General features: G+C 36.5%; 1 pseudogene; it reads right to left on the bottom strand.

The window, feature by feature from the left end:
• Window positions 1–733: 733 nt before the first annotated feature.
• LOC135322348 (large ribosomal subunit protein eL36-like) lies at window positions 734–1,061 on the bottom strand (annotated as a pseudogene).
• Window positions 1,062–22,567: the final 21,506 nt, after the last annotated feature.

The following is a 22,567-nucleotide window of genomic DNA, read 5'->3' as shown; positions in this document are numbered from 1 at the left end:
TAGTATTCTCCTATGATTATATTTCTGTGATATCAGTTGTAATTTCTCCTCTTTCATTTCTAATTTTATTTAGACTCTCTTTTTTTTCTTGATGTGTCTGGCTACAGGTTTGTCAATTTTATCTTTTCAAAGAACCAGCTCTTAGTTTCATTACTTTTTTTCCTTTTTTTAAAAAAAATCCCTGTTTCATTTATTTCCATTCTGTTCTTTATTATTACCTTCCTTTTACTAACTTTGAGCTTGGGTTGTTCTTTTTCTAATTCCTTCAGGTGTAAAGTTAGGTTGCTTATTTGAGATTTTTCTTGTTTCTTGAGCTAGGCATGTATCTCTGTGAACTTTCTTCTTAGACCTGCTTTTGCTGCATCCCAAAGATTTTGGAATGTTGTATTTCTACTTTCATTTGTCTCAAGGTACTTTTTGATTTCCTCTTTGATTTTTTCATTGTTCCATTTTTTTTAACAGCATGTTTTTTAGTCTCCACATTTTCTCCCTATAATTAATGTCTAGTATCATACCATTGTGGTTAGAAAAGATGCTTGATATGATTTCAATCTTCTTAAATTTATTGAGAATTTGTTTTGTGTTCCAGTATGTGACCTATCCTGGAGAATGTTTCAGGTGCACTTGAAAAGAATTTATATTCTCATGGAGTTTTTTTGGTGGTTGTTTTGCTTTTTTTTTTTTTTTTTTTTTTTTTTCTGAAAATGTTTTATTATGTGAAGATGGGAGTGGCTCAGTCCTTCTTGGCAGCCGCTTTCCTCATGGCGGCCAGGACGCTGCTCAGCTCTCTCCTTCTCTTGGCAGGGATGTGTGTCCCACTCATTTCTCGATGAACTTAAGGGCCTGCTTGTCCTTGGAGACTCTGGGCAGCTCCATGGCCTGCTGCTTATAAGAGGCGAGGCCACACAGCTCCTGGATCATGTCCCGCATGAACCTGGTGTGCTTGGTGAGGCGTCCACAGCAGCGGCTGTGCCTCAGCTTGCTCACGTTCTTGGTTACCTTGTGGCCTTCGATGAGGCCCATGGCCATGGGGTAGCACAAAGCCATGGCTGCCTCTCTCCTATGGCTGCCACGGCAGAAGAGCCTCATGTTTTTGATTGGACTGTTTTATAGATATCTATTTGGGCATTCTATTTGGTCTAATGTGTTGTTTAAGGCCAGTGTTTCCTTATTGATTTTCTGCCTGATCTATATATTAATGTAAGTGGGATATTAAAGTTCCCTACTGTATTGTATTACTGTCAAAGTTTCCCTTTATGTCCGTCAATATTTGGTTTATGTATTTAGTGCCTGTCATATTTGCTTTATGTGTTTAGGTGCTCCTCTGTTGGAGGCACATAAATTTACAAGTGTTATATCCTCTTCTTGGATTGACCCCTTTATCATTATGTAATGTCCTTCTTTGTATTTTGTTATTGTCTTTGTTTTAAAGTCTTTTTCTTATATGAGTATTGCTACCCCAGCTTTTTTCATTTCCATTTACATGGAATATCTTTTTCCATCCTTTTGCTTCTAGTCTGTAGCTCTGAAGTAAATCTGTTGTATGCAGCATATAGATGGGTCTTTTTTTTTCCATACATTCAGCTGGCCTGTGTCTTTTGATTGGAGTGTTAATTGCATTTACATTTAAAGTGATTATTAATGGCTAAGCACTTATTGCCATTTTGTTCATTATTTTATGGTGGGTTTTTTGTTTGTTCGTTTTTGGTTTTGTTTTTTTTTAGTTCTTCTCTGTTCCTTTCTTCTTTTAGTTTCTTCTCCTGTGGTTTAGTATTTTCTTTAGTTTTATGTTTCAGTTACTTTCTCTTTTTTTATGTTATCTATTATAGGCTTTTGGTTTGCGGTTATCATAAGGTTCATATGTATCAACCTATATACATAGCTATTTGTTTTAAGCTGATGTTCACTTAAGTTTGAACATATTCTAAAAGCTCTACATTTTTTACTCCCCACTTCATGTTTTTGAAGTCATATTTTACATCTTGTTATTTTGTGTATCCCTTAACTTTTCATTGTAACCTTTCACTCATAGTTGATTTTATGTCTTTTGCCTTCTAACCTTTCTAGTAGCTTTTTAAGTGGTTGAGCCACTGCCTTTACCATATATTAGTGACATTTTTTTTCTTTCATATATATTCTTATTTTTAGGTATGGCCCTTTCTTTTTCACTTAAAGAAAATCCCTTAATATTTCTTATAAGGCAGATTTAGTGGTAATTAACTTTTTCAATTTTTGTTTATCTGAGAAACTCTTTGTCTCTCCTTCAGTCTTCAATTCTGAATGATAATCCTGCCAGGTAGTGTACCCTTAATTGTAGGTTTTTACCTTTCAGTATTTTAAGTATATCATGGTACTGCTTTCTGGTCTGCAAAGTTTCTTCTGAAAAATTGGTTAATAGCCTTCTTGGGGTTATCCTGTATATGACTCATTTTTCCTTTGCTGCCTTTAAATTTTTCCCTTTATCTTTAACTTTTGCTATTTTAATTGGAATATGTCTTGGTAATCACTTTGGGTTCATCTGGTTTGGAACTCTCTATACCTTCTGGACCTGAATATTTTTCTTTTCTAGGATAGGAAAGTTTTCAGTCATTATTTCATCAAATAAGTTTTCTCCCACTTTGTCTCTTCTCCTTCTGGGATTCCTATAATATGAATGTTAGTATGCTTGATGCTGTCCCAGAGGTCCCTAAACTATCCTCATTTTAAAAATTTTTTTTCCTTTTTGCTTTTCTAATTAGGTGATTTCTACTATCTATCTCCCAGGTTGCTTATGTATTATTCTATTACATTTAATCTACTATTGATTCCCTATAGTGCATTTTTCACTTCAGATGTTGCATTCTTCATCTATGATTTGTTTGTTTGTTCGTTTGTTTTCCATATTTTCTAACTCTCTGTTGAAGTTCTCACTGTGTTTCTCCATTTTTCTGCCAAATTCAGTAAGAATTTTTATGACCATTTCTTTGAACTCTTTACCAGGTAAATCACTCATCTCCATTTCATTAGGGTTTTTAGGGCGGGTTATCTTTTCTTTCATTTTGAACAAATTCCTTTGTCTTTTCATTTTGTTTGACTTTCTGTATTTGTTTCTATGAATTATGTGAAACAGTGACCTCCCCCAGTCTTGAAGGTGTGACCCAGTGTAGGAATATCCTTATGAAAACCACATGTCCGCAGAGCTGGAGCAGATGTCAACCAGGACTTTTCCTGGGTTGCTCTGGGGGCTGTTGCCTTGGCAGGGGGGCTGGAGTTTGAGCTGGGCATGGACCAGGGATTTTCTCAGGGTGCAACAGGAGTCCACCACCTTGGCATGAGGGCTGGAGCTTGATCTAGATGCAGGCCAGCGGGTGTTGCTGGGGCAGTGTTGGCAGGTAAGCTAGAGCAGCAGGCGCTTTCCAAATTGCTACCTCTGCGCTGGGACTCAGAGTGAGTGAGTTTATGCATAACCTCTTTAAGTACTGAGTCTCAGTTTCCTGAGACTCTCCCTCAGGCTCTCCTGGAAGTAAACTCCACTGGTTTTCAAAGCCAGTAATGGGTGTTCATATTCCTGGTGTCAGACCCCAAGGCCGGGGTTCCCAGTATGGAGCTAAATCCTTCACTCCTCAGAGAAGACCTCCAAGTTTGTGATATCTCCTTCTGTTTGTGGGTCTCTGCATTAGGAGTATGGGTCCTGACTATATTACATATTTGCCCCTCCTACATATCCCAATGGTTTTTTTCTTTTAATTGTAGAAGAGATATTCTGCTAGTCTTCAGTTTGTTCTTAGAGAAAAATGGTCTACATGTAGTTGTAGTTTACATGTGTCCATGGGAGGAGATGAGTTCAGGCTCTTTTTACTCTACCATCTTGATGAAGAGCTCAGTAACACTGTAAAAACTATTCTGTTGAAATCCTGTTGCTTTACAGTTTAGAGATAGAAAAAAAAGGTCAATTATCTAATTCAGAGTTTGTGAACATTTTCTGTAAAGGTCCAGAGAGTCAATATTTAAGGCTCTGTGGACCATATTATCTTTGCAGCAATTACTCAACTCTGCCACTGTGGCACAAAAGAACCATAGACAATATATAAATGAATGGGTATGGCTGTGTTTCAGTAGAATTTACAAAAACAGGTGGCAGGTTAGGTTTGTTCCACAGGCCATGGTTTTCCCACACTTGATCTGATCTAATATTCATTTTCTAAAAGATGAAATGGCTCCATGGATCTTTGTGTTAGTAATTGTGGTCAATTGTTATTACATTCTACATGATTCTAGAGAATTATTCATCTCCATATCTGTTCCCTGTTTAGTCTTCTCCCACAATGACTTTGCTGAGCCATGTGACTTGTTTGGCCAATGAGATATCAGCAAATATGATGTGAGCAGAAGCTAGATAAAGGCTTGTGCATGGGGGCTTATGCTCTCTTCTTGCTTTTCTACTACTATATAGAAAAGCATGGGCTAGCCTCCTGGAGGATGGGAGAGCATACAGAGAGCAGCCTGAGCTTCCCCAGCCATGGCCCAAATACAAGACTGAGTTTAGCTCAAAACATGGTGGTACAGAGCCAAGCCATCTCAGCTGAGCCTAGCCCTACTTGCCAACCCACAGATTCATGAGCAAAGAAATGGTTGTTGTTTTAAACCATTATATTTTGGGCTGAGCTGGTGGACAGTCATAGGTAAATGATATAGTAATCCAGGAGTGCAAAACCCCCAAACACTCACTCTCAAACATATTTGCTCTGTTAGTGTAACCAAAGCAAGAAATGAATGAGCTATGTATTTAACTCGTAAATTTGTTGCTTTCTTAGCAGTCAGTTTGGAAGATTCTAAATTTCTGGATTGTCCTAACAACCAAATGGACTATGTCCATTTTTAAATATTTTTCTGAATATTCAGAATTGCTATGAGACATAGCTCAGATTTACTGATTAATTCATAACAAACCTCCACTATCCTTAATTAAAAAGGCTCCATGATGATGATGTATAGAAAAACTAATAGAAATAGCTAGTTTGTAAACAGATTGTCCTGACTGAGGTTCTTCAAACTACTTCCCTTTGGTTTACAAACATCAAATCTAAGTGGAGTTTTATTTAACAAACTAATTGTTATGCTAAATGGTTAGTGAATATATATATATTATGTCCCAAGTTTATGAGTCATGATTCTAGCTTTTATATGCCATTTTCAAGACTGTTATCCTCTTAATAAGCTCAATATTGCCAATACATTTATCTTAAGAGACAACAAAAAATCCAATTTCATTGATCACATAATTTTATAAACCTTCTTAATAAGTCTGAGAATATATACAGTCAAGAAAACCATGGAGCACATGTGCTTCATATATGAAGTTTCGTAAAAAGAGATTCAGAGGACAAATTAAATTTTTCTTAGCTTCTAAACACAAACAAAGGCTCTTACATAGAAAACTGATTTTCTATAACTGACTGACAAGGGCCTACAACACTACTAAAAAGTTACCAGTTAGAATTAGTGAAATACACCCATTAATGGATTATAGGCTTTGAAATAGTTAAGCCTCTGCACTTGGGTTGAGTTTTCTGATACCACGTTTTCATAAATATGTTGGTAAGATATAGATTACACTGCAGTGTGGTTTGTGGAAAGCAGAGAATGTCATTATAGGTTCTGTGTTCTCTCTGTAGAATATCTGGTTCATTCATAATCTTACAAATGTGATAGTTACTCTCTACCAGTTAAGAAACACTGAATAAACTCTATAAAGTTTATTTATAAGGGGGAGGAGGGTCTCTAAAACCTGGGAAAAGTTTCAGGAATGTCCAAGAAAAAGAGAAGTTCAAAGATATATTTTGGGAAATTTCAAAAAGAATTTTGGGAGAAGTTGACAGATGAAGGGCAGACAAATTAAAGAATAATAGGTGGTAATGGGAACATCATGATGCTGCATAACTGTACCTGAAAACCAGAACCAACTAGAATGGAGAGCATGGGACCTGCTATGGGAAAAGGGACTCTCCATTCAAGGTACTGGAATGCATCTAGGAGGACTGGGTTCAGATTCACTGGGCCCCTTGCCACTGAAACATACATTCTTCAACCATTGGCAATCCTGTTTTAGAGAGATAGTTAGGTATAATGAAATAAAGAAGCAAAACATGATCTTTCAACCAACAAGACATACACTTCAGCTCTTACATTTGCTAATTGTGACAACTTGGACAAAATAAAACCAATATGGATAATACCCTAAAGATTTACTGTGAGCATTAAATTAATTCATTTATGTAAAGAATCCTAGCAGGATATCTGGCAGTTAGGAGACCCTCAACAAATGCTCTCTCTCTCTCTCTCTCTTTTTTTTTCTATTTTCTTTTTCTTGTCCTGTCTCTGGCATAAAGCATAAATACTCTATGACTCTGGCCAGGTCAATTAATCTACCTGTGTCTTATCTTCCTTTTCTGTAAAATGGACATAACCAAATTTTAAGGTTGGTTCCATGTATAAATCAATGGATTGTGAAAGGATATTACAAGTGTTCATAATAACCCTGTGGTTTACATAAATATGCATTCAAAGTATAAATATACTCATTATTGTAATTCTAATATAATGTGTTGACTGCTTTTTTAAATTTTAGCAATTATTCACTGGACACAAACTTGCAAACCAGTCTTGGGGTTGATGAGGTCTAGTGAACACATTCTCACAGAACTTAAAGGTAGTATTTTGGGTATTTATAGGCATTTCATTCCCCTATTCCACCTAAAGTGCTTTGCCAGTTAATTAATTCTCTCTGGGAAAGGCAGATTAAGTATTATTAGCCTCCTGACCATATCAGTTGGGGGCAATTGAGCTGAGCATTTGCCCCAGTTCCTGAAGAAGGTAATATCAGAGCCAGGTTTAGCACATGGGTTCCCCTAGTCCCCAACCTTGTGCTCATTTCATACTTCTCAGCCAAAGCTGGGATTGTTTCTGGTGCAAAATTACACACAGCAGTGCTGTCATTTTTATTATTTAAAGATTTCAGGGATGTGAGGAATGGTTAAACATGCGTTCTAAGAGATATAAAAGGATATGGAAAAGACTTGGGGGACTTCAGTTAAAAAATACATGCTGTCATTATTCAAGTTCTGTTCTTATTTCAGAGAAAAACACATAGCTAAAATTGAGAGTAACAATACTGTAGAACTGAAGTACAACTCAGTGGTATTCAATAATAACAAAAGAAGTGTATACATTTCCTACTACTTGCGAATATACTCGTGCCCTCATGATGGGGCAATTCACTTACCAGATATTGAGCCTATGGTTTAATTCTTATCTGCTTTTCTGATTACTTCATAAATTTCAGATTGTATAAAAATAACCCTTTTTCTAGCATCTGTTAGGCAGGGGATTGATTCTGGCCGATCTAACATTCATTTGCAGTCACATTTATAGACTAGAGACTTCCTCTGAGGTCTATGCCCACACAGAAGCAGAGAAAGCCTGAGGTACTGGAACGTTATAAAATGTCTATCTCTCCCAGAAAGTCTTATTTTTTTTTCCACTCTTGGTTTTTCACGGTGGTCAGTGGAATTTATTCATCCTGGAAGCATAAGCCTACCTACATAAAGTTCTAAGCCATGAAGGACTTAATTTGGTCTTGAAGCTTAAGAAAGCAGCATCCTGTAGCCAAGGTTAAATTTCAGATTTTCTTGAAAAGTTTCTAACCAATGGCAACTTGAGAAGCTAAACCAAATGCCTTTAAATCTTGCTATTCAAAATGTGATCCAACAACCAAGAGCATCAATATTACCTGGGAGCTTTCAGAAGAATGGAATTTCAGACCCCAACTACAACCTACTGAATCAGCGCCTGCATTTAAACAAGAATCCCAAAGACTTACATGCTCATTAAAGTTTGAGAAGCACTGTCAAAGAATTTCTGGGTCAAGCCTACACTGTCTTTTAGGACACATCTCAAACACATTTGGATAGGGGAGAGGAGTACATGTTATTCAGTGAGGTATGCGGGAGAATCACAGAACATAGACGGAGATAGGAATAGATTTTGCTCTGTTATTGGGGGCAATAATAACTCATCTATAAAATAAAGTGATTCTTTTAGTGTCCTGAGTCTCCCATGCTGTCATTCTAAGAGGCTTGAGGGAACAGTTATGGTTTTTCTCTTTCAAGTACTCCTTTTGCTTACAATCTTCTTTTGATAAGAGAACCCCTCCTCTTTCCCTCTTTTCTTTCATGTGGTAGAAGAAGAGGTGACCCCACCACAACAAAAAAAGAGATAATTGTAACAACATTGTATTAGCTGTGAATCCAACCACATCTGAAGACTGCTTTGTGTTTTATGATTGTGTATGAGAAAAGATTTCTCTTTTTTCTTGAGCTAGTTTAAATTGAGTTTCTGTAAAGCACAAATGAGAAGATTCTGATAAATACAGCAGCCCATTAATTTTACTTTTCTGATGCTTTTGTTCACTGACACTGATGTTTCACCAAGTGTTTGAGGAAAAGATCCAACATGAAAGAAAGATTTTTAAAATTTTTTAATAAAAAAGTGGGATTTTAAAAAAACTTTTCAAATATTCAGATAATAAAAAGAAATATCATGTCTATAAAACAATAACCGCATGGTATGTAAAACAGAAAAGCAGAGATACTGGGAGAACAAGAAAGAGTTCTTATAAGTTAAAAATACACTAACCAAAATAAACATGTTAATGTTATAAGTGTTGGAAGACAAAGTTGAGAAAAATCTCTCAGATAATAAAATAAAAAGTAGAGCTGGAAAAAATGAGAAACATAACAGAAATTGGAGAATTCATTCAGGAGTTTTACCTTCTCACTAAGAGTAGTTCCAAAAAGAGAGAAAAGGAAAAAAAGGCTGAATACTATAAACAATATAAAAAAATTTCCCAGAACTGAAAGACATGCACTTCAAATCATACAGGCCTACTAAAAAAGCCCAGAACACTGAATGGAAAAAGTATCAAAGTACATCACCATGAAATGTCACAACATCATGAATAAAGAAAAAGTCCTAAAACGTTTCATATTCATATATATATGAAAAGGAATTGACTCGCATTAAACTTAGTAACACCAATAGTATCTAGAATGTGATAAAGCTGTATTTTTAAGTTCTAAGGGAAAATTATTTTCAAGCTAGAATTCCCTATGTAGCCATATTACCAATCAACATTTTTAGACGTGCAAGGAATAATAATAATTTGAGTGTACCTTTTACTCAACTAATAATAATAATTTTGATGCACCTTTTATTAGAAGGCTTCTGAAGGATATGCTATAGAATATGGGAAAGTTATCTAAATGAAATCCAGGAAACAGGGATTGAAACACAGGAGGGTAGTACAAGAATGTCCCAGAATGACAGCTATTTTTCTGACAAAAGGAGAATATGAAAGACTAGATTGGAATAAATCGGAGGGATGTCAAAGGAGGGTTCTTGGAAAAAAAAATTAACCAATATATTATTTGATATTTTGGCATGTAGAAATATTTTTACCATTGCAACAACTATTGAGCTATTTGGAAAAAGTAGCAATAGATTCATAGAGAATTAAATAAATAAATATTTGAGAAAATTGTTAACCACAAAAAGTACCTTAAAGTAAAAGAAGTCACAGAATATTCCCTAGCTATGCAATGTACAATACTTACAAGGTAATAATATTAGAAATACTAACAATTGATTTAACCAAAGTTGTGGTAGAAGAGTGTAATAGGATAATGGAAACAGAGAAATTAGAAGAATAATGAAAAGAGATAAATGCTAAACTATCATATCAAAAGTTAGTATACAGTACCCAAATATTGATAATTCAGAAAATAGCAGTACTTATCTCTTAGTTAGAAATATCTAGGTGAATAAAAGAAGAAATAGTTTTTGAGGGGGGAGGAAGGGATGGAAATAAGGACTTCTTGTTTCTCCTCATACATTTTTGAAAAAATAACTGCTTTAAAAATATGTGAATTTATTATTCTAGTGAAAAAAATTTTTAATCTTCAATACATTTTGAAAGCTAGGCATCCTGGAGGGAGACTAGAGAGAAGCTCCTTTTTAAAGCAGGAAGGCAAGAGGACAATATTACCTGAGATTAGGAATGGGGAGAGACTTGTAAGCACAGGTCCACAGCAGAATCCTGAAAGATGCATCCTTTTTAGAGGGGAAGCCACCTAGATGCTGTAAAGGGGAAGTTACCCCCGTGGTACAAAAGCAAAAAGCCACTGGATTTTGAAGAACCTTAGTAGATTTGAACAAAGAGGATTTTAGAAAAGATGAAAACAAAAAGCAATGTATTTGACCAAACTCAAAACCCTGAGGTTTGCTCTCTTAACACTCTGTACAGAAATTATGGAAGCCAAATTGCCTGGTTGAAGTAATCAAAGCAATAGTAGAAAGAGTTTGTTTAATGATAAAAGCAGAAGAAGCAATAAATGGAAATGTGACATGGGTGAAAGCTGAGAATTCAAAGAAACTGGACAAGAAAGAAAGGGAACGAATAACAGTAACCAAGAGATTATATTGCTGCTTGAAAATTGTGAAGATCTACACTACAGTCAATATTTCAGGTAAGTTAGTATCATGCCTAAAGAATTAAATCGCAAGGATGTCAGTTACTATGTGATCCTGAGCAATTCAATTAACCTTTTAGGTCTTCGTTTCCAATGTGTAAAATGAGGATAATACCTATTTCATAATGTTGAAGAAGGAAACATTAAAATGACTTTAATAGATGAGAGCATTTAGGAAATGGTAAATCTCTATGGCAAAAGTTCCAGTGTGGGAGAACAGGGAGAAGATGGTGGAGTAGAAGGATGCTCGCAGGTCACCCTCTCCCACAAATACACCAAGACCCACATCTACAGACCCACTCAGCCAACCAGAGCACCTGTGGAACTCCGACAGAACATCGCCCTCTTCAAAAGATAAAGACGCCAAAAATCTGGTAGGAGAAAAGGAAAAAAGAAAGAACAAAAGGCAAAGCAGCGCGGGACGGGTCCCGCGGGGAGGGAGCGGCAAAGGAGGACTGGCGCTCGCTCGCTGGGTCTCCCCTCTCCAACTGAGAGGCCAGCGGGACGGAGGGGGAGCCTCCGAGGCTCGGATCTGTACAGAGCAGCCCTTGACTAACAGAACTAAGTTAAATGGGCACAGAGCATCCCCCCGACACCCAGCCTGAGACGCGGGCCAGCAGCCGCGGGCAGGGCCAGGCTGCACAAGCCGGGCAGAGGACGGAAGTGGCTGCAGGGAGGCAGCCCCGGGGGAACGCAAGGGGCTGCGCGCCGTGGCTGTGGGTGCACAGGGCAGAACAACCTGGGCCCTCCATAAAACAGCAAGGTTGATGTGCTCTCGGTGGAGGGGTGCACACCCCCATCTCTGAAAACCCGCAGAAAGTTTTCGGGGGAGGAGAGGCGGGGCTCAGGCACAGCCGCCATATCCTCCGCGCTGAGCACTCAGGAGGGGGCAGGGGCGAAACCTGCATCCGCACCGAAGGGCTTAGCAGCCTCGAAGGCCAGACTGAGACTGGCCTGCAGCCCGGGGCAGATGGGATCCTTCCATCCTGGTCCCTCAGAGAACTTGCTCCACAAAGACAAACAAGGAGCTGGATTTTAGCTCGGAGCAGGGACAGGGCTGTCCCTTGGTCTTCCCCGAGCCCACCTGCGGAGCACTGACCAGGGCGAGGCGCCGACCAGGGCGGGGCGCGCAGCCGCACAGAGCAGCGGAGCTACCTGCGGTATCGCAGGTAGAGCGAGAGCGGCCCCCCGCCTTTCGGGCAGGAACACAGCCCCTGCAACATCTGCAACATCTGACCCGCCCGCCCACAGCAGAGAGCTGCACCTGACCCAGTGTCAGGAGGAGGCGCAATCGGCTTGCTGACAGGTGCTGGGAGCAGCACAGAAGAGGGCGCCAACGGAGGGCCTCTGAAAACAGCAAGCTGAGCTTCCAAAACAGGACGAAGACAGAAAGACTTCACATTAAAAGCACACAGACTCCAGGAGAACACCGACAAAGCCCCCCCCCCTTTTTTTTTAAATCTGTTTTTACCTGTTCTATTTTCTATTACTCTCTTAATCTTTACTTCTTAATTCATTTCTATTTCTCTTGGGTTTTGAAGTCCTGCTATTGATTAGACACAGGTTCCAAATACATCTATTCATCTCCCCCCCCTTTTTTTGTAAAGGTTTTAAAAGGACGTCTCAACCCGATTAATACTCTGCTTCAACTCACTCTTCTATTATTCATTATACACTGTTTTCAAACCCTCTTTCTCCCTTTTTTAAAAATTCTTTCTCTCTCTCTCTTATTTTTTTTTCTTTTTTTCCTAAGTTCTATTCCTAAATAGGCATCAGATAGATAAAATCCTTAAGGACCAAAATAAACAACTGATACTCCATAAACCACAGTGCCAAAGAGGTATGAGCAAGATGAAGAAGCAGAAAAACCTTTCCCAATTAAAAGAACAAGAGAAATCCCCTGAAAGAAAGATCAACGAAATAGACATCGATAGCCTACTAGATCAAGATTTCAAAAAAGGAGTGATCGAATTGCTGAAGGAATTAAAGGAGGTAGTGTTTAGAGATATAAAATGTCAAAAATGAAATTGAAGCTATAAAGAAGAGCCAAGTAGAATGGGTAAACTCATTGACAGAGATGAGGAATGATCTAATAGCTGTGCAAAGCCGACTAGATAATGCAGAGGAACGAATTAGTGATCTAGAAGACAGGGCAATAGAAAGCACCCATTCAGAAGAACTACAAGAGAAGCAAATAAAAAATAATGAAAATAGCATAAGGGACCTATGGGATAATATAAAGCGTCCCAATCTTCGCATAATAGGGGTCCCAGAAGGAGAAGAAAGATCAAAGGGGATTGAAAAGGTTTTTGAAGAAATCATGACTGAAAACTTCCCAAACTTAAAGAAGGAATCAGATATCCAAGTACAGGAAGCTCAGAGGGTCCCAAACAGGAAGAACCCAAATAGACCCACACCAAGACATATCATAATCAAGATGGCCAGAGTCAAGGATAAAGAAATGATTCTAAAGGCAGCAAGAGAAAAGCAAAGAGTAAGTTACAAGGGAACCCCTATAAGGCTCTCAGCTGATTTCTCTACACAAACACTACAGGCCAGAAGGGAGTGGCAAGATATATTCAAAGCCCTGAATGAAAAAAAGATGCAGCCTAGGATCCTTTATCCAGCAAGGCTATCCTTGAGGATAGAAGGAGAAATAAAGAGTTTCACAGACAAAAAAAAGCTGCAGGAGTTTAGCAACACTAAACCCATGCTAAAAGAAATATTGAAAGGGCTATTCTAAATAGAAAAGCAGCAGGATGCTACAGAAATGAGAAACACACAACTGGAAAGGTGATAACCCATGAATTACAAATAAAGTAAACATGAAATTATAAAAGAAGACATACAAATCACTGAGAGTGGGAGAGGGAGGCAGGGAAATATAGAATATTTTTTTCTTTCTTTTTTAAATTTTTTTAACAGTAGGATGGGTTTGAGATCATGTTACTATCAGTTTAATAAAAACAGTTATAGTAATGGGTTGATAGATTTACAAAAAAGGGTAACCACAAGCCAAAAATTTACAAAGGAGTCACAAAAATTAAATAAAATCCATAATAATACAAAGGAAAATTACCAAACCACAAAAGGAAGAAGAAAGGAACAAAGAGGATATACCAATTCAACTGCAAAGATAAGTTCAAAATGGCAATAAACACAAATCTATCATTAATTACTGTAAATGTTAATGGACTAAATGCTCCAGTCAAAAGACACAGAGTGGCAGACTGGATAATAAAGCAAGAACCTTCAATATGCTGCATACAAGAGACCCACTTTAGGGAGAAGGACACATATAGATTGAGAGTGAAAGGATGGAAAAGAATATTCCATGCAAATGGAAAAGCCAAAAAAGCAGGTGTTGCAGTACTGATTACAGACAAAACAGACTTTAAAACAAAGGCCATAAAGAAAGATAAAGAAGGACATTTTATAATGATTAAAGGAGTGATACAAGATGAGGATATTACACTCGTTAATATATATGCACCCAATATAGGAGCACCTAAGTACATACAAGAATTACTAACAGAGATAAAGGGGGATATTGATGGGAATACAATCATAGTTGGAGATTTTAACACTGCATTAACATCACTAGACAGATCTTCCAGACAGAAAATAAACAAGGCAACAGAGAAATTAAATACTACAATAGAAAAACTAGATTTGGTGGATATTTTCAGAGCATTACACCACCAAAAAATAAGATATACATTCTTTTCAAGTGCACATGGAACATTTTCCAGGATCGATCATGTACTTGGGCACAAAAGAAACCTCAGCAATTTTAAGAAGATAGAAATTATCTCAAGCATCTTTACTGACCACAATGCCATGAAACTGGAAATCAACAACAGAGAAACAAAGGAGAAAAAAAGGAAAGCATGGAGATTAAACAATGTTATTGAAAAAACAATGGACCAATGAGGAAATCAAAGCTGAAATTAAAAAATACCTTGAGACAAATGATAATGAAAGCACAACCACTCAAAACCTATGGGACACAGCAAAGGCAGTGCTAAGAGGGAAGTTTATAGCGAGACAGGCCTTCCTCAAAAAAGAAGAACAATCTCAAATAAACAATTTAACCCACCACCTGAATGAATTAGAAAAAGAAGAACAAAAAGCCCCAAAAAGCAGCAGGAGGAAGGAAATAATAAAGATCAGAGAGGAATTAAATACAATAGAGATTAACAAGACCATAGAAAAAAATCAACCAAACCAAAAGCTGGTTTTTTGAAATAGTAAATAAAATCGACAAACCTCTGGCCAAACTCACAAAGAAGAAAAAAGAGAGAGCACAAATTAGCAAAATAAGAAAGGAAAATGGAGAAATTACAACAAACAAAATAGAAATACAGAATATCATACGAGAATATTATGAAAAACTATATGGAACCAAACTGGATAACCTAGAGGAGACGGACAAGTTTCTGGAAACATACTGTCCACCAAAACTGAATCAAGAAGAATCTGAACACTTGAACAATCTGATCACTAGAAAGGAAATAGAAATAGCAATTAAAAACCTCCCTACAAATAAAAGTCCAGGACCGGACGGCTTCACCGGGGAATTCTACCAAACATACAAAGAAGAACTCATACCAGTCCTTCTCAAACTCTTCCAGACGATTGAAAAGGAGGGAATACTCCCAAACTCATTCTATGAAGCCACCATCACCCTGATACCAAAACCAGGCAAAGACACTACAAAAAAAGAGAATTATAGGCCAATATCACTGATGAACATAGATGCCAAAATCGTCACCAAAATTTTAGCAAATAGAATCCAACAACACATAAAAAAGATTATACATCATGACCAAGTGGGGTTCATCCCAGGGACACAAGGCTGGTTCAACATACGCAAATCAATCAGTGTAATACATCACATCAACAAGAGAAAGGACAAAAACCACATGATCATCTCAATCAATGCAGAAAAAGCATTTGATAAAATTCAACACCCATTTATGATAAAAACTCTCGCCAAAGTGGGTATAGAGGGAACATATCTCAACATAATAAAAGCTATATATGACAAACCTACAGCCAGCATAGTACTCAACGGTGAAAAACTCAAAAGCTTCCCACTAAAATCTGGGACAAGACAAGGATGCCCACTATCACCACTCCTATTTAACATAGTCCTGGAAGTCCTAGCCACAGCAGTCAGGCAAGAGAAAGAAATAAAAGGGATCCAAATTGGAAAAGAAGAGGTAAAAGTGTCATTATATGCTGATGACATGTTTCTATATATATAGAAAACCCTAAAAGGTCCACACAAAAGCTACTAGAGCTGATTGAAGAATTCAGCAAGGTAGCAGGTTACAAAATTAACGTTCAAAAATCAGTTGCATTTCTTTACACTAACGATAAATCAACAGAAGAAGAAAGTAAAGAAACAATCCCCTTTAAAATAGCACCCAAAGTAATAAAATATCTGGGAATAAATCTAACCAAGGAGGTGAAAGAATTATACATGGAAAACTATAAACCATTGATGAAGGAAATTAAAGAAGACTTTAAAAAATGGAAAGATATTCCATGCTCTTGGATTGGAAGAATCAATATTGTTAAAATGGTCACACTGCCCAAGGCAATCTACAGATTTAATGCAATCCCTATCCAATTACCCAGGACATATTTCACAGAACTAGGAAAAATCATAATAAAATTCATATGGAACCATCAAAGACCTAGAATTGCCAAAGCATTAATGAAGAGAAAGAAAGAGGCTGGAGGAATAACTCTCCCAGACTTCAGACAATACTACAGAGCTACAGTCATCAAGACAGCATGGTATTGGTACCAAAACAGACATATAGACCAATGGAACAGAATAGAGAGCCCAGAAATGAACCCACAAACTTTTGGTCAACTCATCTTCGACAAAGGAGGCAAGAATATACATTGGAATAAAGACAGTCTCTTCAGCAAATGGTGTTGGGAAAACTGGACAGCAGCATGTAAAACAATGAAGCTAGAACACTCCCTTACACCATATACAAAAATCAACTCAAAATGGATTAAAGACTTAAACGTAAGACAAGATACAATAAACCTCCTAGAGGAAAACATAGGCAAAACATTATCTGACATACATTTCAAAAATTTTCTCCTAGAAGAAATAAAAGCAAGAAGAAACAAATGGGACCTAATGAAACTTACAAGCTTCTGCACAGCAAAGGAAACCAGAAATAAAACAAGAAGAAAACCTACGGAATGGGAGAAAATTTTTGCAAGTGAAACCGACAAAGGCTTGATCTCCAGAATATATAAGCAGCTCATACGACTTAATAAGAAACAACCAAACAACCCAATCCAAAAATGGGCAAAAGACCTAAACAAGCAATTCTCCAAGGAAGACATACAAATGATCAAAAAGCACATGAAAAAATGCTCAATATCACTAATTATCAGAGAAATGCAAATCAAAACTACAATGAGGTATCACCTCACACCAGTCAGAATGGCCGTCATTCAAAAATCCACAAATGACAAATGCTGGAGAGGCTGTGGGGAAAGGGGAACCCTCCTACACTGCTGGTGGGAATGCAGTTTGGTGCAGCCACTATGGAAAACAGTGTGGAGATTCCCCAAAAGACTAGGAATAGACTTACCATATGACCCAGGAATCCCACTCCTGGGATTGTATCCAGAAGGAAATCTACTTCAGGATGACACCTGCACCCCAATGTTCATAGCAGCACTATTTACAATAGCCAAAACATGGAAACAGCCTAAATGTCCATCAACAGGTGACTGGATAAAGAAGAGGTGGTATATTTATACAATGGAATAGTACTCAGCCATAAAAACCGACAACATAATGCCATTTGCAGCAACATGGATGCTCCTGGAGAATGTCATTCTAAGTGAAGTAAGCCAGAAAGAGAAAGAAAAATACCATATGAGATCGCTCATATGTGGAATCTAAAAAACAAAAACAAAAACAAAAAACAAACAAAAACAAAGCGTAAATAAAGGACAGAAATAGACTCACAGACAGAGAATACAGACTTGTGGTTACCAGGGGGGTGGAGGGTGGGAAGGGATAGACTGGGATTTCAAAATTGTAGAATAGACTACACTGTATAGCACAGGGAAATATACACAATGTTATGATAACTCACAGAGAAAAAAATGTGACAATGAGTGTGTATATGTCCATGAATAACTGAAAAATTGTGCTGAACACTGGAATTTGACACAACGTTGTAAAATGATTATAAATCAATAAAAAATGTTAAAAAAAAAAAAAAAGTTCCAGTGTGAAAAGTAAATCTCCCCAAGAGAATACTTTTAAAAGGGAGAAAGTTTAGTGAGGTGCTGCAGAGAAGAAAAGATGGTTTTGCCATCAGTCTTCTCTGGGAAGAATATGTCAAGACCATTATCTGTTTAATTGAACATCCCAAGTCTGATCTATTTCCATTTGATTCTGGCATTTGAGATTGGCAAAAATAATACCCTTTTACCATAATCTAGAAATTTAAGAAAAATTTTCAAGATTAAAAATATTTCCAATAGCACAATAATTTAAGCAGAGGGTGAGGGTTTACATAATGGAAAACTCTAGAAACAAAATAGTAGGAATACAATTTTAGAGAAAATAGCAAATGTATGTCAGAAAGGTCTTTAAATGATGTGTGACAAAAGCCTCTTTCCTGTTAGGAATTTTATGTTGGCAACAACTTGGTTTTCCTCACTCTGACCATCCTTTGGCTTTGTACTTGAAACTTCTGATTTTATGCTTTATTAGCACCTTGCCACTTTAATATTAAGTGGCTCAAAACATGAGAAAAGTAAGAAATATTTAACAGGATAATGTAACTAACTACCGACATCTAATCTCCCATATTAGTTGCATTACTATTCCTGAGAATAGTAATCCCTCTGCATTTTGTTGGATATTTCCACCAAGTTTGAATAACAATGGTTATCAAAAATTGTTTTAGCCTTTCAGACAATTATCAAAAAACTTTTAAGTGCTCATAAATTGAATTTATTTGAGGTAATTTTTCAAAGAGAAAATTAAATTTTTCTGGGTGGTTTAGTTTTTTTGTTTGTTTGTTTTTGGTTAACCCTTAAAGCATTATTAATCCCCTCCCTCAAATCCTACGATTCTTAGAGTCATTTTATGATTCTACAGCTTCACACACCACTGGAAAATCAGGTGAGTTGAATCTAAGCTATTAAAACTGTCATTTGGTGAAAAAATAGGTAAAATGATAAGCTGAAAGGTACTACATGCAAGGGTTTGAATGGAGATTTCAATTTCATTTTGAGCCACATTTTTTTCCTTTCCTTTGGGGAAATTTTTTATTATTCCGAGGAGAAGAAAAAGCCTGACATTATCTCAGGGGCTTTGTAGGCTGCAATGAATGGGCTGCATTTAGAGAAACTAGCAGTTGTTGTCTTGAATTTCTCATGAAAGGACAGAGATTCCTGACTAGAAATTACCCATTAATGTTATCCCTATTTATTTGTTCAGCCTAGGATTTCAAGTTCATTTTCAGCCTGAAATCCTAGACTAATGTTTCTCTTAGTTTTACATTTATAAATGAAATTCAACTAACATTAGTTTTTTTTAAACAATTTAAAAAATAACAATAAGTGAATCCTATTCTATGTCTCAAATTGCATAAAATCACAGGTTTGAAAATGTCTACTAAATGCAATAAAGACAAATACCTAAGGCCATCCTATATATCAAATTTACCATTAAGATGATCCCTCCTATGACTGCCAAGTAATAAGTGATGTATATAATACTGAATGTGAATAGTAACTTCTAGCGGATTTTTTTTTAAAGTGGGCTCTGCAATGCATATTCCAAGTTTCCACTGTAAGCATAATAACTGCTTTCAAGTAGAGGGCTTAACAGATTCTTTTCAAATAGGGAGCTAAACTGGCAGACCAGGACTCAGTTCCTTTTTTTGCTGCTACATGTGTTCCCTCCAGAACCTTGTTCATTGGATACCTGGTGGTTCTGTTGATTGGCTGTTGAGGAAAATTCATAATTCTCTAAATTAATTCTAGAAATAAAGCTAAAAACAAATATGCTTCAACAGTTTGTAATGTAACAAAAATTTAGATCAAAATTTAAGTACCTCAAACTAGGCTTTGTATGATTTCCCATTTGCCTTGCTGTGCTTTCAGTAAAAAAATTCTGAAAAGAAAGAAAGAAAGAAAGAAAGAAAGAAAGAAAGAAAGAAAGAAAGAAAGAAAGAAAGAAAGAAAGAAAGAAAGAAAGAAAGAAAGAAAGAAAGAAAGAAAGAAAGAGAAAGAAAGGAAGGAAGGAAGAAAGGAAGGAAGAAAGAAAGGAAGAAAGAAAGAAAAGGAAGAAAGAAAGGAAAGAGAAAAGAAAAGAGAAAAGAAAAGAAAAAAAGTACAACACTTTTAGGGATAGCAATTACTTGGAAAGACATTCACTGGGCAAACTTTCAATCATTCTTCATGCCACACTCCTTGAACAAGGAGATATCAGAAATGCCATGACTATTATTAAATAATTGAAAACTAAAAAAAATTAAAAAATAAAAAACCTGAACCATAATATACTCTACCCTCATACTCTCTTCTGCCAACTCACTGGCAGAACACAATTAGACTGTGCTGGACACTTCAGGCACCCTGCCACCCAAAAGAACATTATTTATTAGTGCACTATTTTACTACAGTCAATTATACTGAGAACTCTTTACACACAGACTAGAATTCAGATTTTGATCTAGATAGATACAGGCTGGTGGCTTCAAGCTATGCCAGCAGCAGGTTGTGTTTTTAAAGTGTGTTTGTTTTGGTGGTGGTTGTTGAAATATACTGTAAAATTCACCCTGTTACGTCTACAATTCAGTGGGGTTTAGCATACATATAAAGTGCAATTATAACCAATATCCAATTCCAGAACATTTTCATCACTTCAAAAAGAAACCTCTGTAAGCATTAGCAATCTTTACTCATCCCCCATGCCCCCAGCACCTAGAAACCAACTAATCTACTTTCTGTCTCTATGAATGTGTTTATCTCGGACATTTCATGTAAAAGGAATCATATACTATGCAGCCTTTTGTGTCTGGCATCTTTCACTTAGCATAAGGTTTTCAAGATTCATCCATGTTGTCACATGTATCAGTACTTTACTTCTTTTTATGACTGAACAATATTCCATTGTATGAATAAACTACATTTTATCTATCCATTTTTCAGTTATTGGCCAATTGGGGGTCCTTTGTACTTTTAACTATTATGAATAATGCTGCCATGAACATTCATATACAAGTTTCTGCATAGAGTTAGGTTTTCCATTAATTTGGGTATGTATCTATGAGTGGAATTATTGGATCATGTGGTAGATCTATGCTCAAATTATTGAGAAACTACCAACTATTTTCCAAAGTAGCTGCACCATTTTACATTTCCAGCAGCCAAGTAGGAAGTTTCCACAATCTCCACATGCTCACCAATACTTGTTATTGATCATCTATTTGATACAGACATCTTAGTAGTTATGAAGAAGTATTTTATTGTGGTTTGATTTACATTTCCCTAGTGACAAATGATGTTTAGTACCTTTTCATGTGCTTATTGGCCATTGTATATCTTCTTTGGAAATGCCTATTCTATTCAAATGCTTTGTCCACTTGCTTTTTATAACTGCTTTACTGAGATATAATTCACATACCATCCAGTTCACCCATTCAAACTGTAAAATTCAGTGGTTTGTGGCAGATCCACAGAGTTGTCCACATCAGTTTTAGAACATCTCCATCTTCCAAGAAGAAACCTATAACATTAGCAGTTCTCCCCAGTCCAAAGCCCTAGGCAATCGCCACCAATCTATTCTCCATCTCTATGGATTTTTATATTCTAGACATTTGATACTAATGAATTCATACAAAATGTAGCCTTTTGTGAATGGCTTCTTTCACTTAGCATGTTTTCATGATTCATCATGTTGTAGCATTTGTTTTCGTGGCTGAATAATATTTAATTATATGGCTAAGCCACATTTTATGTATTCATTCTTCAGTTGACAGACAACTGAATCATTTCCACTTTTTGGGTATTACAGATAATGCTTCTGTAAACACTTGTGTACCAGTTTTTGTGTAGACATATTTCAACTAACTTGAGTTTATATCTAAAAGTGGAATTACTGGGTCAAACTTTATGTTTTACATTTTCATGAATTACCAGACTGTTCTGCAAAGCAGGTGCACCATTTTACACTCTCAGCAGCAATATATAAGGGCTACAGTTTCTCCACAACCTTGACAACACTTGTTATTACCTATTATTTTTATTATAAACATCCCAGTAGCTGTGAAATATCACATTGGGGTTTTAATTTTCATTTCCTTGATGACTAACAATGTTCAGTATCTTTCCATGTGATTATTGGCCAACTGTATATCTTCATTGAAAATATGTCTATTCAGTTACTTTGATCATTTTAAATTGGGTTATTTATTCTTTTATTGTTGAGTTGTGAGACTTCTTTATATATTCTGGATACAAGTCTGTTATCAGGTATATGATTTACAAATATTTTCACCCATTCTGTGGCTATCTTGTTTCTTGACAGTGTCCACTGAAGCACAAAACTTTTAATTTTGAGGAAGTCCAAAGATCTATTTTGTTGTTGTTGTTGCTTATGTGCTTGGTCTCATGTCCATGAAACCACTACCCAATCCAATGTCAGAGATATTTATGTCTAAGTCTTCTAAAACTTTGATAATTTTAGCTGTCACATTTAGGTGTCTGACCCATTTTAGACTTAATTTTTGTATGTGGTATAAAGTTGGGGTCCAAAGACATACTTTTTGCATTACCATTTATTAAAAAGAATATTCTTTCTCCATTGAATTGTCTTGGTACCCTTGTCAAAAATCAACTGAACATAAATGTAACAGTTTATTTCTGGACTGTCAATTCTAGCCCATTCATCTATGTCTTTCTTTATGCCAGAGCTACCTACTCTTGATTACTGT

This window comes from Camelus dromedarius, chromosome 10 (assembly GCF_036321535.1).
Source record: "Camelus dromedarius isolate mCamDro1 chromosome 10, mCamDro1.pat, whole genome shotgun sequence".
Lineage (NCBI taxonomy): Eukaryota > Metazoa > Chordata > Mammalia > Artiodactyla > Camelidae > Camelus > Camelus dromedarius.
The sequence above is the reverse complement of the archived record's forward strand: the minus strand, read 5'-3'. Positions and strand labels throughout refer to the sequence as shown.